The sequence below is a fragment of the Sinocyclocheilus grahami genome, unplaced genomic scaffold (genome assembly GCF_001515645.1).
Source record: "Sinocyclocheilus grahami isolate Dianchi unplaced genomic scaffold, SAMN03320097.WGS_v1.1 scaffold948.1, whole genome shotgun sequence".
NCBI lineage: Eukaryota > Metazoa > Chordata > Actinopteri > Cypriniformes > Cyprinidae > Sinocyclocheilus > Sinocyclocheilus grahami.
Window position 1 is genome coordinate 294,723 of NW_015506127.1, and position 14,913 is coordinate 309,635.

The 14,913-nt window shown below is 40.1% G+C and overlaps 1 protein-coding gene and 1 long non-coding RNA gene across 2 annotated transcripts in view; one reads left to right on the plus strand and one right to left on the minus strand.

Annotated features, from left to right (window-relative positions):
• LOC107564582 (neurexin-2-like) overlaps positions 1–14,913 on the minus strand; it is a gene marked incomplete at its 3' end in the record, with an annotated part of 375,377 nt that overhangs the window by 283,248 nt on the left and 77,216 nt on the right. The gene's annotated exons all lie outside the window — the stretch shown is intronic.
• Positions 12,550–14,913, plus strand: part of LOC107564580 (uncharacterized) — a 3,739-nt gene continuing 1,375 nt past the window's right edge. Inside the window, exon 1 of the long non-coding RNA XR_001606255.1 lies at positions 12,550–12,584. This is a non-coding gene — a long non-coding RNA (uncharacterized lncRNA). The remainder of the gene's footprint in view (positions 12,585–14,913) is intronic.

The following is a 14,913-nucleotide window of genomic DNA, read 5'->3' on the forward strand; positions in this document are numbered from 1 at the left end:
TCTGCTGTTGTCTCTCACATCAAAATCCAGCCACATATTTGTTTAGAGCTGTTTTGGACTGTTTGAATGGTGCTTGATCTGTGCAGATTTCTCTCCTGATTCAGACCAGACCACTTTGGACTTAAAAACGTCTATCTATCTATCTATCTGTCTATCTATCATCTCTAGATGTATAGTCATGTATGTTATTGTACTGATGAGCGGTGTAATCCCGTGTTCGGTCGGTCAGGTCAGGTGTTGTAATCTGCAGGTAAACTCTGCCGGTCATCTCTCTCTCTCTCTCTCTCTCTGATCGGATTACAGCGCTCAGGATCAAGCAGGGCTAATTGGACTCGCCCAGCTCGTGAGGTGAAGACACTCTCCTCGGATTACAGACGGAACGAGACGAGGTGTGGAGAGACAGACTCTTGTCACTGGATTCACTGCATCTGTACAGAACGACTGACGTGATCTGCTCTTCTGCAGTGATCCATTAATCCAGGAGCTCGTGTTTTTAAACATCTTCTGTGAACTCAACCGCTGTCAAGTATAGAACAGATCTGTGGCAGATTAAACGCTGAACTGCAGCAGACTAAGAGAAACAAACCTGAAGACAGACAGAAACAGACAGACGCACAGCACTTAAATCTCATCTGCAAGCTTTAATCTAGTCAAAGTGAATTATACATGACTGGAACACGGTATTAAAACACAGACAATCTTCACTCACAACATCAATAATGCAGCGGCTACAAGAACGTCCTGAATCAGAAACATTTCCCAGAGAGATCCGCCCCTCTCTCTCTCTCTCTCTCTCTCACACACACACACACACACACACACACACAACAAAACACACACACACACACACACACACACACACACACAACAAAACACACACATACACAGCTAGACTTGTGCCGGTATTCGGTAATGTGATATATCACGGTAATGAATATGCATGATTTTGTTATCGTGGGCACTTCTAAATACCGTGAATAATTATATATTACAAATTATTCAGAATTTTGAATGCATTTTAAGAATACTTCTCTCATCGACTGTTCAAAATGCACAACTGCGCTGTATGCTGCGTGAGAGACGCGTGCGCACTCTGATGTAAACAAGCGCGGACGAGAAGCGCACAGCGGAACACGTCAGAGACGCTCTGGAGGAAAGCTCTTTCACTCTCTGACTGCAGATGAAGCTAAACTGCAGAAATAATAATAATAATAATAATAATAATAATTCATTTAAATGCAGCCGTTCCCCCGGAAACCCTGTAAACAAAGCAGCTGCACTACTTTCTGCTTCTGAATCATTTAAATGATTTAAACAGCCATTCAGATTTGTGTATTTGCTATGATGTTCATCACAGAGCCAAATACTTAAATATTTAGACTTAATAGGCTATTTATTTTCAAGCTTATTTTACATTTTAATCTGGACTACAACATGCCCTAGATATTGTTTGAAAGTGTTTTGATTCTTTACGGAAACCCTGTAAACACAGCAGCTGCACTACTTTCTGTTTCTGAATCGTGTTTAAATGATTTAAACAGCCGTTCAGATTTGTGTATTTGCCTTGATGTTCATCACAGCACCAAATACTTACATATTTAGACTTAATACGCTATTTATTTTCAATCTTTTTTACATTTTAATCTGGACTACAACATGCGCTAGATATTGTCTGAAAGTGTTTTGATTCTTTACTGTTAGGTCACACTTTACATTAGGGCTTCATTAGTTAATCATTAGTTAACATAAACTGCCAATGAAAAACTCTTCTGAACATTCATTAATCTTAGGTAATTCCAGTATTTAATAACATGTTGTTAAAATCTAAAGTTGCAACTGTGTTATTTAATGAGCTAACCATGAACTAAGACTTTTTTAAACAAAGATGAATAACTTCTGTAGCAAATGTAGCTGTTGTACAACACACAGTTTAACTATTTATTTTAATCCATTTAAAATAAATAATTTACAGGCACATAAATATTATAGATGCAGTTAAATACATGTACAAAATCATGAACCAGTGGCATACTGTCACACCCATGGATGGTCCTTGTGTTCCTGTGTTGTTGTGTTTTGCTCCCAATGTGCTCCGTGACCCAGTTTCTCCCTTGTTGATTGTGTTCATTGATTTCAGGTGTTTCTCGTTGAGTCCCTCGTTAGTCATGTATTTAAAGAGTGTTCTGTCCCTTGCTTCCTTTGTCCGGTGTCTAACGTCAATCCCCTGTGCTACGTGTGTGTTCCTGCCTGTGAGTCTTTATTGGTTTAATAAAGATTGTTCCTCGTGATATTCTCCGTCGTCTACGCGCTCCTCGTTCCTACACAGTAGGCACATTGTGACACATACAGCAGATCTTCACAATAGTATTCATATCACTCAGTTGTTATGGGTATACATAACAATGTCTCCAACATATATTTGAGATCACACAAGAACACACACTTTTAATTTAGTTATAAACACACACACACACGCACACTCCTCCTACTAATACAACCATAATAATGACAATGTGACCTTTTCCTTTAATTTACTTCAAACTCTATTAATAATTTTTCATTGTAAAGTGTGTTCTTTAAATGACACTTTCACAATGATTGACAGCTATAATTTGCATGTAACATGCAGCTCATTTACATGCACATTTCATATATCTATTAACTTATTAACAGAGTTCCAATGATTGGTGTAACCTAATGTGTGGCCCCATATACATGCACACACACACACACACACACACACACACACTCACACACTCACACACACACTCTCACGCTCACACACACACTCACACACACACAATCTCACTCTCACTCACACTCACTCTCACACACACACACTCTCACTCTCACTCTCACACACACTCACACACTCACCCTCACACACACACACACACACACACACTCTCACTCTCACACACACACACACACACACACTCTCACTCTCACACACACATAACGCATTAGTCTACGTTGTGCAAAACTCCGCATTTGAACAGTCAATAGCAAATACTGAAACTAATAACAAAACATACTTACAGTCGCTGATTCAGAAGCGCCAGATTGTCATAGCAAAGTCGGAATTTACCCTTTTGTTTTTTTTAACAATAGCCTTTGTGCACAGCCAGCCTTGTACTCTTCTAGGTTCAAAAAAACTGTCATCCATAAAATGCGTTGCACAAATTCGAACACCTGGGTTGTGCTGTTCTGTTGTAAATAAATCTTAACCAATGATTCCTAAATGCATCTACTTCCGGAAGGCCAAATAAAGTGCATTTGCTTTCGCACTGAAACACACAGCGTCTCCCTGACATGCTGCTTCAACACTAACTGCGGTTACTGAAACCACGTCTTCTTTCTTTGCGTGCACATTTGGGCCGCATTATGCTAATATTCCCACATAGTGATGTAGACATGTGGGGCGTGTTAGAATGAGCCGTTTTAGGTAGGCGTGGCTGACTTTTAACTTTGATAAAGAATATCTCTTTGGTTTTGAGACTTTAGTCTTTGCAACTTTACAGATCTTCTTTATGCACCAAGAGCTTGTAACACTCCAAAGAGAAAGGAAAACTTGAAATCGCATCATATGACCCCTTTAATGTTACTATTGTACAGTAGACCAGTGGTTCTCAAACCTCTCCATGAAGTACCCCCAGCACTGCATGTTTTGTATGTCTCCCTGTATCTGACACACCCACTTCAGGTCTTGCAGCCTCCACTAATGAGCTGGTGAGTTGAATCAGGTGCGATAGATGAGGGAGAGGCTGGGGGTACTCCAGGACAGGTTTGAGAACCACTGCAGTAGACTATTCCAGTGTTAATTTCATTGACGAATAATTTTCGTCAACAACATTTTTTTCAACGACGACAACGAGACGATAACGAACTAAAACTCTTTTTGAATGACAAAAACTATGACGTAAATCTATTGACATTTTCGTCAACGAAAAAAACGAGACGAAAAAGTTAGGGAGGGACGATTTGGGAAGAGATTCATTCAGAAGGAATCTGCTGCATGGTTCGGAGGTTAGATGCGTACATATGAACCGGTGGGACATAAGCTAACATAAGCCGGGTTTCCATCTAAAGTTGCGAATTTAACTTATGCGCAAGATTGGAATATCGCACAAAACATTTGCGAACAAGCACCATTTCCATCCAACGAGTCAAAGAGAACAAAATCATCACTTCCTGATAGACTGGCACTACACATCACTAAGAAAAGTAGGAGAAGCTACTGAATATAAAAATGTTCTTATATAATAAATTACTTGCACCTCAGAACGAGCAGACGAAACACAATGAATGCGGTTATTGCTTTCGGAGGTGGATGCTTCTGTTTGGGAACGCAGTCGTGTAACAGTTCTGGGAGGCAATTATACAGAAATACTTTGATGACAGACTTTGCGCGGGCATTTCCGAATGACCATATAACAACATTTCAGATGCTGAAGAAAACAAGATCGGTCCGCTGGTTAGTCAGGATTTGCCGTCCCATAGCTGAAATTCACATGACTTTTTTTGATGCGTTTGGAGGAATTTATTCGCAAAATGCATTTCCATCTCCCATTATTCACATTAACCCTTTTTCGCACAAGTCAAAAACCACCTCAAGTGAGTGTACATTTCTTTTTGCGAATTAAGGCATTTTTATTCGAAATTCAGTGTTTCCATCACCATCACGAAATTCAGTGCTTCCATACTTCCATCAGTATGTGATACTTCAAAACGTGCATAAAAGCAGGGTGATGGAAACCCAGCTAAACACTTGCTGCACATCGCAAAAAACATTCAAAAATGTCAATATGTGGGAGTAAGAGAAGAGCAGACATATGGATAAATCTGACGACGCAAGAGAGAACTGAGAACTCAACTCGGTCTGGTTTTCTGAGCGCAGACACTGAAAGCATACACACACAGAAAGCGCCTCTCACAGCGCGCGAGTACTCGCTCGCGTCACATGAACGGAGATTACACACAAAATCATGTCGAATTGTCCGTTTTGATGATTATTCACATAAACGCAGTTGATTATGTCTGAAGTGAAGGTAAACAGCAGGGAGAACGTGTATCAGTACATTGCATCCATTGCAGCTGTGCATTCGGTTTTAAAGGGACAGCAGGACAATTTAGTTGCTATTGTCCGAGTCATTGATGTTAATCAAGCAACAACAGAAAGCCAGAAAATCACTCACTGACTCACTGCGAAAAACTTCAGTAGCCCTAAAGATTAATCTTAAATGTATTTATAGAAATAAATATGTCTGCTTGAAAGAACGAAGAATATGGTAAACAAGTTGCTATAAAGAATGCATAATTAGCCGATATAACCATTGGTATTTCATTAAAAAGAAGACCATGTTCTTGTTATTTATGAGAAGTGGTTTTATTTCATTTTAACATAAAGGCATGTTGTGTGTCACAGCAGTTAAATCAGTGTCTATCATGATAAAACCTTAATATCAAACCTATATAATGAGTTTGGAAATGTTAGAGAAATGCTTAATAAATGCACTGTAACTAAACCCATTAGATTTTAGCCGACTAAATTTACTGTAGATTTAGTCGACTAAAATCTTATGATATTTAGTCGACTAAAACAAGTCAGATGACTAAAATATGACTAAAACTAAATGGCATTTTAGTCAAAAGACTATGACTAAAACTAAATCTAAATTTGTTGTCAAAATTAACACTGAGCTATTCCCCTAAAAGTTATAAAAATTATGTCAACAACAATTACAACTATTACTTAAATAACTAGGAATAACAAACAAGACTTGTTTTTCAATTCATACAGTATGTTGTTGTGTTGTACAAAAAACTGTTTTGTTGTAAATTGTTATATTTTATATTATATTTAGTTTTATTTTACATTTACGTTTCAATAATTAGTTTCATTAGCCAAAATGTTTGATAATAAATTTGTATTAAATATTAAAATGCAAAACCCAGGAAAAAATAAAAACAGAAAAATCTGAAACTCGTCTCTGTCTGTGTTTCGCTTTGTGTTTTATTCTGGGTTTAATACTGTCCTCCAGAGCACAGCAGACACGCTACGTCTGTTTTATGTTTAATATACAGTAAACAACGTTGTCATTGTACTATTTTATTGTTGATGTTATGTGTGTTTTTTTCCATTAAGAGTAATACTGTATCAACTGCATTACTTTTGTTCCAAGAATAGGAAAGATCTAACGTTAAAGATCAATGCAAGCGCTACAGATGCGAGATTAGCGGCAGGTAAAGAGAAGCTCTCGCTCTTTCTCTGCTGTCTCTTTGCAGTGGCTGTAGAAATGGTCATTAATTCTTAATTCTTAAAATAGTATGACCAAAAAGTCATGGCAACAAATGTCAGTTTAATATAATACAATGTTGAAACAACTGGCACAGTCACTTTGATTCAATTTAACTCATGTTTTATGGTTCCTGCCCATGGTCTGATTTTTGGCCCTTCATATTAAGCCGTTAGGACTCGTCTGATCTAGATGATCTAAAACGAGCGCATGTGTCCATCACCTCCATCAGCTGAGTTTACAGAGCAGTTCGTTTGAGTCGCAAACGCTCAGTTTAGAGCATCATCAGATGGAGCAGCTCAAGCGCTTCAAACACACTGGAGACATTACAACATAAAACACTTAGATCTGAATTCATTTGAAAAACATTGCACTGAATTTCAGTTCACTTAAATTGGACTATTTGAAATGTGGCAGGAATGAAGGACTCGCTGTCCATCCTCAAACGGCATCGCACTAACATTTACTGTGTTTGTAATAAAGCTCTCTGACCGCAGACGTGTCGATTATTAAACTATTCCTGCAACACCGTAAACATGCGAGAGACTCGTGAAAGGACTAATGACAGGCTGTAAATTGTTTCGTTTTCTTTCGCATGTAAACAACCTTTTTTCACAGTTTGCAGTAAATGTGATTATGGTGAGAGATGTTAAGAAAAATAATAAATGTAACTGCAGCTTCACACCAAACAAAGCGTTTTCTCACACTTGTCAGAGTGAAAAACACCCCTGAGGATTCACGACTGGAGCGCGTTTGTGGATCAGTGACATACACAGAATTACTGTACTTTATTATATATTAGCACTCAGTGAACTAACCCGCCGTTCATCTGGGCGGAAACGCTCGTTACCAGACGTCACAATGCAAAAAATGTCTCCAATTGCCGAGAAGGCAGCTGCGCTGGTGAATGCATTCGCTGAGAATGACCCACAATCACCGGCACAATAAAACACACCGCCATCAGTCCTAAAGCTACAGAAGAACTCCGTAAATTACTTGCACCTCAGAACGAGCAGACGAAACACAATGAATGCGGTTATTGCTTTCGGAGGTGGATGCTTCTGTTTGGGAACGCAGTCGTGTAACAGTTCTGGGAGGCAATTATACAGAAATACTTTGATGACAGACTTTGCGCGGGCATTTCCGAATGACCATATAACAACATTTCAGATGCTGAAGAAAACAAGATCGGTCCGCTGGTTAGTAAGGATTTGCCGTCCCATAGCTGAAATTCACATGACTTTTTTTGATGCGTTTGGAGGAATTTATTCGCAAAATGCATTTCCATCTCCCATTATTCACATTAACCCTTTTTCGCACAAGTCAAAAACCACCTCAAGTGAGTGTACATTTCTTTTTGCGAATTAAGGCATTTTTATTCGAAATTCAGTGTTTCCATCACCATCACGAAATTCAGTGCTTCCATACTTCCATCAGTATGTGATACTTCAAAACGTGCATAAAAGCAGGGTGATGGAAACCCAGCTAAACACTTGCTGCACATCGCAAAAAACATTCAAAAATGTCAATATGTGGGAGTAAGAGAAGAGCAGACATATGGATAAATCTGACGACGCAAGAGAGAACTGAGAACTCAACTCGGTCTGGTTTTCTGAGCGCAGACACTGAAAGCATACACACACAGAAAGCGCCTCTCACAGCGCGCGAGTACTCGCTCGCGTCACATGAACGGAGATTACACACAAAATCATGTCGAATTGTCCGTTTTGATGATTATTCACATAAACGCAGTTGATTATGTCTGAAGTGAAGGTAAACAGCAGGGAGAACGTGTATCAGTACATTGCATCCATTGCAGCTGTGCATTCGGTTTTAAAGGGACAGCAGCCTAATTTAGTTGCTATTGTCCGAGTCATTGATGTTAATCAAGCAACAACAGAAAGCCAGAAAATCACTCACTGCTCTTGCCTGAAAAACTTCAGTAGCCCTAAAGATTAATCTTAAATGTATTTATAGAAATAAATATGTCTGCTTGAAAGAACGAAGAATATGGTAAACAAGTTGCTATAAAGAATGCATAATTAGCCGATATAACCATTGGTATTTCATTAAAAAGAAGACCATGTTCTTGTTATTAATGAGAAGTGGTTTTATTTCATTTTAACATAAAGGCATGTTGTGTGTCACAGCAGTTAAATCAGTGTCTATCATGATAAAACCTTAATATCAAACCTATATAATGAGTTTGGAAATGTTAGAGAAATGCTTAATAAATGCACTGTAACTAAACCCATTAGATTTTAGCCGACTAAATTTACTGTAGATTTAGTCGACTAAAATCTTATGATATTTAGTCGACTAAAACAAGTCAGATGACTAAAATATGACTAAAACTAAATGGCATTTTAGTCAAAAGACTATGACTAAAACTAAATCTAAATTTGTTGTCAAAATTAACACTGAGCTATTCCCCTAAAAGTTATAAAAATTATGTCAACAACAATTACAACTATTACTTAAATAACTAGGAATAACAAACAAGACTTGTTTTTCAATTCATACAGTATGTTGTTGTGTTGTACAAAAAACTGTTTTGTTGTAAATTGTTATATTTTATATTATATTTAGTTTTATTTTACATTTACGTTTCAATAATTAGTTTCATTAGCCAAAATGTTTGATAATAAATTTGTATTAAATATTAAAATGCAAAACCCAGGAAAAAATAAAAACAGAAAAATCTGAAACTCGTCTCTGTCTGTGTTTCGCTTTGTGTTTTATTCTGGGTTTAATACTGTCCTCCAGAGCACAGCAGACACGCTACGTCTGTTTTATGTTTAATATACAGTAAACAACGTTGTCATTGTACTATTTTATTGTTGATGTTATGTGTGTTTTTTTCCATTAAGAGTAATACTGTATCAACTGCATTACTTTTGTTCCAAGAATAGGAAAGATCTAACGTTAAAGATCAATGCAAGCGCTACAGATGCGAGATTAGCGGCAGGTAAAGAGAAGCTCTCGCTCTTTCTCTGCTGTCTCTTTGCAGTGGCTGTAGAAATGGTCATTAATTCTTAATTCTTAAAATAGTATGACCAAAAAGTCATGGCAACAAATGTCAGTTTAATATAATACAATGTTGAAACAACTGGCACAGTCACTTTGATTCAATTTAACTCATGTTTTATGGTTCCTGCCCATGGTCTGATTTTTGGCCCTTCATATTAAGCCGTTAGGACTCGTCTGATCTAGATGATCTAAAACGAGCGCATGTGTCCATCACCTCCATCAGCTGAGTTTACAGAGCAGTTCGTTTGAGTCGCAAACGCTCAGTTTAGAGCATCATCAGATGGAGCAGCTCAAGCGCTTCAAACACACTGGAGACATTACAACATAAAACACTTAGATCTGAATTCATTTGAAAAACATTGCACTGAATTTCAGTTCACTTAAATTGGACTATTTGAAATGTGGCAGGAATGAAGGACTCGCTGTCCATCCTCAAACGGCATCGCACTAACATTTACTGTGTTTGTAATAAAGCTCTCTGACCGCAGACGTGTCGATTATTAAACTATTCCTGCAACACCGTAAACATGCGAGAGACTCGTGAAAGGACTAATGACAGGCTGTAAATTGTTTCGTTTTCTTTCGCATGTAAACAACCTTTTTTCACAGTTTGCAGTAAATGTGATTATGGTGAGAGATGTTAAGAAAAATAATAAATGTAACTGCAGCTTCACACCAAACAAAGCGTTTTCTCACACTTGTCAGAGTGAAAAACACCCCTGAGGATTCACGACTGGAGCGCGTTTGTGGATCAGTGACATACACAGAATTACTGTACTTTATTATATATTAGCACTCAGTGAACTAACCCGCCGTTCATCTGGGCGGAAACGCTCGTTACCAGACGTCACAATGCAAAAAATGTCTCCAATTGCCGAGAAGGCAGCTGCGCTGGTGAATGCATTCGCTGAGAATGACCCACAATCACCGGCACAATAAAACACACCGCCATCAGTCCTAAAGCTACAGAAGAACTCCGACTTCCTTTCAATGCAATTCATCTGAGCTTTTCACAAAACACACTGGCCCGTAAAAAACCACACGAGGGAAAATATCTGTGCAGTTTCTGCTCACTGGACGTTACTGAAAAATGTTACTGGAAAAAAGAGGAGGTGAGGGTGACGGTGTGAATCTAACATTGATCGCACAAGCTCTCTAGCAGAGTCCGGTTTACTTGCTCTGAGAGGAGAGAGACGAATGGCTTTAGTCAAAGGTCTGGATTACGGGTCGCTCTGGGCTTCAGCCCTCTGTGGGCGTGTCCTAGAGGAGGCCACACCACTCCATCACCTGATCGGACTACATCATCTCAGTGTAATGAATCCCTCAGCCGTCTGTCTGATCGACTCACAGAGAGCAGGACGAGCCACTAACAACAGTGTCTCATCTCACTCTCCTGACTCTGATATAACTCTGATATATCTGCACGTGTGTGTTTAGGGTTGGAGGGCAGAAGATCCCGCTGTGATCTGTGCGATTCGCTCTACATCTGCTGTTTGTCTCTTCACTTTGATTCCATTTCCAGCTCATCCGGCTTTTCTTCTTCCGTTCCTCATAACACTTTCTCGTCGTCTTCCTCTCTGCTCCCTCTAGCTTTGCTTTTCTCACCTACATTCTCACCTCGCTCGCGTTCAGCTTCAGTTTCAGTGTAAGCGTCTTTACTGGCATTACCAAAACTGTTCATTCTGCAGCTTATCTGCACACGGAGAGAATAGGGTTGGGTATCCTTGAAGTTTTTCTGATTCCAATTCTGCTTATCAATTCCTATCCTTAACCATTCCCAGTTTCAATTCCAATAAGGTATATAAAAAGTGTACTCAAATATTTAGGTATCAGGTACAGAAACTGAAAAAACAAAACACTGGATAGTTTTATCCTTATTAAAGTTACAAAAGGAGCAAGACAACGAGAGAAAGCATTATTACCACAGATAACGCAAGAAATGCTCATTAAAGAGGTTGAGAAACATCTGCATCAGCGACTCCTGATATTACACTGAATGAGAATATAATATATTTATTGCTTTGGCAACATTGTGATATGTTCCACAGTCATGTCAATAAAGCTCATTTGAATTGAATTGAATTGAATTGAAAGACAGACAGACAGAGAGACAGACAGACGGGTTTGTGTCGTGTAATTAACCGTTGTAACAGATCATTTGTACCTGAAGTCACTTTAACTCACGGACTGAATGCCAGCAAACACAGTCTCTCTCTCTCTCTCTCTTTCTCTGTGTCTGTCTGTAATAGTGTTTCTGTTCCTCCTCGTTTAATTAGCTAAATAAATGTACTTTCCTCTCGTAGCGTGTCTGCTGTGCTCTGGAGGACAGTATTAAACCCAGAACAAAACACAGAGCAAATAACAAAGCGAAACACAGACAGAGACGAGTTTCAAATTCTGTCATTACAGTGGTTTAATGAAAGGATCAGGAGCTGAAGGAGCGATTAAAGTCTCCGGACTGCTTTTATTCTCCAGTCACACGCGGCAGAGCTTCACGGCTGCTTTCAAATGCAAATATGTTCAAAGCAGCTAAAACAGGCCATTTGAACCCCAGAGAAGAACCAAATGTCAAATGTGCTTAAAGTCAGCCGCGCTACTAAACGAACACACACTGATTAAACGCTCAAGCGTCTGCATGAAGTGAAACACATGACCCTCACGCTTGCCGTACATGCTAAACACGCTAATGATGCAATGAGACAGAGAAACGAATCTGATCCAACCAATGACTGTACATCTCAGGAACGTCGCTCTCTGAACACACCATGCACTGCTATCTAACCCTTTCACTGGTCTCTCACCGTCAGAGACCAGTGAAAGCTCAGCTCAGAGACGGACAACTCAGACAGCAACACAACACACTACATACTAGAACAGAGTCACCACACAGCTGAACACATGCATCACCTTTCTAGATCTGTCAGACAGTGAAAGCTGCACTGCATGTGTAGCCAATTGATTGTGACTTTTATATTTTATTTAATATCATTTACTTTATAGGATATTATTTTATATTGTTTGTGTTGAAAGATATTTTTTGAAAGCGTTAACTTCATCAAAACTATTTTTGATAATTGCAATTTCATGTTTAGTTTCAATGGTTCCAGTCAGGAGTTCCTACCAATTGTTGTAGGTGGGGTCTTAATTAGTGGCTCACCTTAGGAAGAGGTATCATGCTGAGTGTTTTTGTATTAACTGTTATGTTGTTATATTTTGTGAAATACTGTTTTATTTTGTTGCCTAGTATATGTGCAATGTGTATCGCGTCTCCTTTAAGCATTCGCGCTCAGTCTCACTGTGAATGCAGACGGGAAGCACGGGAGTGAGAGAGTAGGCCTATCGGTGTGTTTGTACTAATTTTGCCTCATACTACTCTTCTTTAAAGGGGAATAAATTCCATCACTCATCTCATCCATGCGTGGTCGTGCTTCTGTTCCGAGGGTACTGTTTGACATCTGCTACATCTAACTGGTGCCGTGACCCGGATCCATTGGTCAGCCGCAGCCGATCGCCGGGGTCAAGCAGTGTGCTGTGACGTCTTGGTGCTGTACCGTGTGACAGGGATCTATGCAGCAGATACTCAAGTGATTTTACTCGGACATTCGCACAAACACGAACCCATATTCTTCGGCAGTGAAGTTCCACATAAACCATAGACTGACACACATTTTGCGTTCATACACATTTGAGATATTTGCACATATTGGACATCTGGACTTACATCCTTCTGAGGACTGTTTTCTCTGTAATTCTACTTTGCCATTTGGGATTTGTACATCTGTGTATTTTGCATTATTTACATATCTTAGTTTGAGCTGTTTTATTCAAAGATCAAGTTATAGTACCATTCAAAATGGCTGAAAGGGGTCAAAATACATCAGATTTATTTACGCCATTAGTTGGGAGGGGTAGAGGTCTGTACAGAGTGGGGGAGGGTACAGGAGCCGTACCAAAGCTGTTGTTCCCAAGTACTTCAGCCCCAGAGGTAAGCCCCCATCCTGAGTTGGCACAGCCAGCATGCTCGACTCCTTCCGACAGTAACAACAACGTTACACAGCAGTTACGAGAGTTAATAGGGGAGCTGGGTAATCAGATTGGTGAATCCATAGTCAGCCGCTTATTAGCCAGTCAAAATGTGGCCAGCTCTTTACCCACAACGACATCAGGGTTAACCAAGTCAGAGCCCTCACTTGATTCTTCTAAAGTCAGTTTCATAGTGAGGTCAGATATCAAAGAACCACCCATGTTCAGAGGAGACGAGAGTGACAAGTACACCGTCCAAGAGTGGATAGATGTTATGGAACTGTACTTGCAGAAAAGTAGCTGCCCTGAAGCGGAGAAAGCAGACACTGTCTTGAGTCATCTCCTGGGAAGAGCTAAGAGTATAATTAAAGTGGGACTAAAAAGCACTGCTTCCATTGGTTCAGCAAGTGTTGAGAGAATTTATGACATGCTAAGACACTACTTTAGCGATCACCCTGTGTCACTTTTGTCAAGGTCAGGCCAGAACACTTTACTTGACAAGAGAGAGATTCTTCTGGGTAGGCATGGAGCGAGACGTCAGAGAGTACGTTAAGTGCTGTAAGCGCTGTGTGGTAAGTAAGACGCCTGAGCCAGAAGCAAGGGCACCGCTCGCGAGTGTAAAGACAACCAGGCCTCTGGAGCTGGTGTGTATCGATTTCTGGTGCGCAGAGGATCGTAAGGGCGGGAGTGTGGACGTGCTAGTGGTTACCGACCACTTTACGAAGATGGCACATGCCTTTGCATGTAGCAACCAGTCAGCTAAACAAGTAGCTCGCCAACTATGGGACAGATATTTTTGCATCTATGGGTTCCCAGAGAGGATCCATGCTGATCAGGGTGCAAACTTTGAGAGTGAGCTGATTCAGGAGTTGATGCAGCTTGCAGGTGTCAGGAAGTCAAGAACAACGGCTTATCACCCTATGGGGAATGGCCTCGCAGAGCGGTTTAATCGCACGCTAGGCAGTATGATACGAGCATTACCCCCGAGAGATAAGCAGCAATGGCCCCAGATGTTGCAGACGCTGATGTTTGCCTACAACTGCACCGCTCATGAATCTACAGGTTACGCACCATTTTACCTAATGTATGGAAGGATTCCTCGTCTGCCAGTAGACGTTATGTTCCGCAGTGTAGGAAGGGACCGTGAAATCACAGACTATGGCAGCTACGTTGCTAAGATGAAGGATGATCTCAAGGAGGCTCTTAACTTAGCCCAAGCGAATGCAAGTGCAAGTCAGCAACGACAGACTGAACTCTACAACATGAGGACAAAAGACTGTGACATTGAGGAAGGAGACCGGGTGTTACTAGCCAATAAAGGCGAAAGAGGACGCAGGAAGTTGGCTGATAAGTGGGAAGCTGTGCCATATGTAGTGGTCTCAAAAGACTCAAGATGCCATACTTTCAGAGTCAAAAATACCAGCACTGGCAAGGAAAAGGTGGTACACCGTAATCTTATGCTGCAGGCCAACTTTTTACCCCTTGAGGTAGAAGAGAATGTGTCTTGTCATGATGGCTCACTATTTAGTCAGGAGCAATCGGATGAGACATTGACGCAAAACTC